A 5307-nucleotide genomic window follows, 5' to 3' on the forward strand; every position below is an offset into this window, starting at 1 on the left:
TGACACACAAAAATCGACTAATTGAATAAAAAAACAATATCGGAAATTCAACCATTAATTAAATCTAAAAGGTAAACATTTGAAAATATAAACAACTAAATAACGGCTAAATTAAATTAATAAAAATATAAAAGTAAAATAAATAGTAGAAGTTATATAAAAAAAAGTTAAATAAAATAGAAAGCATAACAAATAGAAACATGAAGATTTGCTATCCCCAAGTATCAAACCCATCCCACTAAAGCAAGTGAAACTGCTCTTTCTCCACTAAGCCACTTATGGTTATTCATTATTTTAATAACAACTGGAATACATAAACCAGAACAGATTGAAATAAAAAATTAAAAAATAAACTAAAATAACATAGTCTGTTGGACTACTAATTAAACGAAGGAGGAATCCCAAAAAATAAACCCTAGCCCCCTGGCTGTTGGGTTTTCAAAAGAGAAATTAATTGGTGGAGATAAACATGAATATATCACTAATACCCATAGGCCAAAGTTAATGACCAACTGCAAAGAAAACTAAATGGTCACTTAAATGGATTTTAATTGTCTTTCTTTTTTTAAAAAAATAAATAAGGGAAAAGGAATTGAGAGAAAAAACGTCAGACGCAAACAAATATTCGTCTTCCTCACGAAGACGAATCTCCAACCTCTCTCGCCCTCTCATCATCTCTGACCTCTCTCGCCCTCAACTCTCAATCACGAACCTCTCTTCAATCGCTCATCTCTCCGACCTTCGCTCATCATCTCTCAACCTCACTCTAAACACGAAAAATCCAAAGCTTTAAGGAGAAATAAATAAGGAGGCTCACCTTCGGCGGTGACGACGGCGACGGTGAAGCTTAAATCTTCCTTCTTCGCCTCTTCAATCCAGGTTTTTTCTGCCGTTTTTGGGATTAGGGTTTCGTGCCCTGTTCGCCCCCTTCTATCGTTTCCACTCTCACCCTTTATATTCAACAGGCTAGGGTTTCAAATTGGTCTATGGAGATCCAGAAGAGGCGTCTCTGTGAAATCCTTTTGGGATGATCAGATTTGGTTGCCCTATTTGATGTTAAATTTGGAAACGGTAATGCAAACCGTGTACTTTCTTCCTCTACTTTGTCTCAATTCCATTTTGGGATATTTCTTGAAATTTACTGCCTTTGCTAATTACTTTGTTTTTTACTGCAGTGAAAACGTGAACCTTCATGAGCGACTATGGCCTTGGTTTAACGCTCCTGATATGTATTGCGTCTATTCTGTTTTTTTCGATTCCAATTGGCTTTGTTCATACCGTGCAGGTTAACCATTGGCCTTTTATTGTTTGTTGCAGATTCAAGTCCATGACATGGTTGATGGCAGGTTTTGATGCAGGTTGGTTACGTTTTTCATAGCAGAAATCAGTGATATCAATGCAACGACACTGTGGTGGAAGAGACCTTGTGCAAATGCAAGTTTTGCAAGCTGAGTATCACGACACTGAGGAGGGATTGATTTTGTGCAAAGGCAGGAAATCACAACATGCTTTGTTACTTGCATCACCTTTGGAGAGCAGTTGAATGATGAAGGAATCTGAATCGAAACGAACATCAACAATAGATACAGTGAAGCCCAACAGAAAAAATATCAAAGCTAACTTCATCATTGCCTTCTTGTTCATCAACACCATTATTACTATTCTGTTTCTCTTGCTTTCTATTTTTCTGTTACGATTCGTGTTTTGGTTTGCTCATGGTATGCATTGCTTGGTGATTCACTTCATGCTTTAAGTTTGCATTGCGTTTATGACCTGTATTCTGCAGTATGACTCTTCATCCTTCAACTTGGTGTAATTTGTATGCAATATAGCATGTAGTATAGCATTGTTGTTTGTAGTATCATGATGGTATTGCAGGTCCATTTGGCATGGTGATGAATTGGAATGCTATGGACTATGCTCATGGAGGATTGCAATTGCTGCAATGTTTTGCTCTTCATAACCGAAGGTTATTTTTGAAGTATACATCAAAATGCATTCGACATATAGCGTCTTCATTGAACCATCTATTTCAAAAGTTTTGAGAATGCGACGAGCCAACAGGAGACCGGTGCAATAGGCTGCAACATAGTTGGTAAGACCTACTTCAGACCATAGTGAGGAAGTTCTTGCACATAAGCCTATCTTCTCTGAAACTTGACTTGAAAACTCTTGAAATAAGCCTTACTTGAATATTCATTTTGACATTTCGCTTCTTTGATCGATTTGGTAGGTTGGTGGCTCGAGTTGTAAAACATGGACATAGAGGAGAGCGTATTCAAATCTGAAGCAAACTCTTATCTTGAAGTAAAGAGCTCGATTTAGAACACTACATGTAGCTGACTATAAGAGGTTTTGGAACCTATAAAAATCTTCAATGCTTTGGATAGTTACAATGACCCTCAATGTATTAAAAAAATTCTGTTGTATTTGTGTTTTCTTAATGTGTGCTTGTGCTCACCATGATATCATTTACTGGAACACTGGTGATCAAGGAAAAGAGATCCCTCCCAATCATGCACATAAAATCTTCTTCGTAAAGGTCATACACCAGGGTCTAACATAACAGAATTAGACTAAGTAATTTGAAGGAGCTAACAACAGTAGCCTTAACGTCCTTGTTGATTTTCTTCTTTTTGGAGAAAAGTACGATGAGTTCTTCAACTTGAGAGAAAAGACTTTGTTCCAAGATAAGAATAGGGAACATGGAAGTGGAGTTTGCTATGGCGCAAGGACAAATGTGGGTTGTTTGAGAACTCCTGATTTATTTCAATTTGACTCAAAATCTGATGAACACGTTGTAATTCTAGGTAGCGATTCAGGATTTGCTCATGATGTAATATGCTTATGTTCTTTTGCATATGCTTGTAGTGTAAGAAAGGGTTTTAACTCAAAGATTAGAGATCAATATCAATCTTTTCAGTTCCGTTATGAAATGCCATATCTATGAAATGTGTATGAAATGAGGTTCCATGGTTGTTGAGGTTCAGAGTATTCTTGAAGTATTGCTGCTTCATTTAGAAAATCACGTTTGAATTGCGTGTGAAATCCTTTCTAAAGTAACATCTTTATGCAATTCATAAAGTTGCTCATTAGTCTCAAGAGCAAATGCAACAAAACCAGTGGAAGCAAAACAAAGTTACAATGAGGAATCCCCCAATGCCAAGCTTTTTGCATGCCGAACCGACAACGCCGGTAATACCAACACTGAACCTAAAGTTGAATTAAGTAAAAACCAATTGAACAAAAATCACAAATGATTTTACTCCATTAGGTTCCTCTTCATTAAATTGATCATCTCTCAAATGCAGTCATGGAGCCTCTTACTCCAACTTTACCCAAAGCAAATAAACCCAAAGATGTGTAAAACATATTGCCCTACCTCCTTTTACACAACTTGATTCATCACATGCTTCTGGGTGTAAACTCTTCAATGCAGCTTGACCGGTTATCACACCAAAGCAATAACTGATTTTATCACATGATAAAGGGTTCCATGTCCTGCTTGGCCAGGGGAAAATAATCACTCTATCTCAAGACAAATGGCGAGGCCCAAAGGTTTATGGAATAGCGGGCGGTGACAAGTCTAAACAAAACAAGTCGGTTGATAGATTCATGACCAGATGAAATGGTCATGAAGAGAAAAGAAAATGAATGAAATAATGATATGAATACCAGGGTCAAAATTGGGGTGTGACAGTTTCCCCTATTTAAACATCCTCAACTAGAGGAAAATGAAACAACACTTTTCATCGGATCGCAGTGGGGGATGGTTAAATACTATGAAGACCCAGATTTTGATCCTGAAAGATGCAAATGTTATGATATGATATGCATGGATGCATGATTCTTTTTTGTAATTTTTTATCTACTAGGGATACGGTGAACCTTTAACAAGAGATGCTACTAGGCAGACCAATCTGTGGGGAATGCTGATGGTCCACAGGGAGACAAACAAATGGTAAAAACAAACTTGCTGGGGAAAACAAATCCTGCTGGAGAATCAGACACACATGGGGGAGTACTCAAAGTGAAATTTGATGAACGATACTTAGAATACAAGAGATTTCGGTAGTAAGTTCACATATGACTTACTAAACCCGAATAAGGAAAAAAAATGCTATAGCAGGTTCATATATGACCTGGCAATACCGGAATAAAACACAACAACAGGTTCATATATGACCTGACAATGCTGGGGAATATCAAGAACTTGGTAATACTGGAATAAAGCTCAACAACAGGTTCATATATGACCTGACAATGCTGAAACAATCATAGAGAAAGATTCTTCAAAACAGGTTCATATATGACCTGATACTGGAATAAAGCTCAACAACAGGTTCATATATGACCTGAATAAAGCTCAATAACAGGTTCATATATGACCTGACAATGGAATAAAGTTCAACAACAGGGTCATATATGACCTGAATAGCACTGAACAACAGGTTCATATATGACCTGACAATGGAATAAAGTTCAACAACAGGTTCACATATGACCTGAATAGCACTGAACAACAGGTTCATATATGACCTGACAATGGAATAAAGTTCAACAACAGGTTCATATATGACCTAAATAGTATTGAACAACAGGTTCATATATGACCTGATAATGGAATAAAGTTCAACAACAGGTTCATATCTGACCTGAATAACACTGAACAACAGGTTCATATATGACCTGACAATGGATCAAAGTTCAATAACAGGTTCATATATGACCTGAATAACACTGAACAACAGGTTCATATATGACCTGACAATGGAATAAAGCTCAACAACAGGTTCATATATGACCTGAATAAAGCTCAACAACAGGTTCCTATATGACCTGACAATGGATCAAAGTTCAATAACAGGTTCATATATGACCTGAATAGCACTGAACAATAGGTTCATATATGACCTGACAATGGAATAAAGTTCAACAACAGATTCATATATGACCTGAATAGCACTGAACAACAGGTTCATATATGACCTGATGATGGAATACAACAATTGGACTCTTAACCGTAAGTAATGGATTATAACCAACTTTTAACGTTTTTGCCAACAACAATTGGACTTGAAAATGACTGCGAAAACCGGATGTTGGTTTAAGGGCACCAAAGACAAACTGGAATTAGAAGTCAAAGGATATAGGATCAACAACAAGACCTAGGTTAATGCAAAATGAGCACGAAGTACATTTCGGCTATGTAAAAGTTTTTTTATGCATGATATATGAATGATCATGATATGAAAATGCTGACACTTGAGTGGACAGGGAGTTTGTAAAGACTATTTATGGAGATCA

Source organism: Lathyrus oleraceus, chromosome 2 (genome assembly GCF_024323335.1).
Source record: "Lathyrus oleraceus cultivar Zhongwan6 chromosome 2, CAAS_Psat_ZW6_1.0, whole genome shotgun sequence".
NCBI classification, from domain to species: domain Eukaryota; kingdom Viridiplantae; phylum Streptophyta; class Magnoliopsida; order Fabales; family Fabaceae; genus Lathyrus; species Lathyrus oleraceus.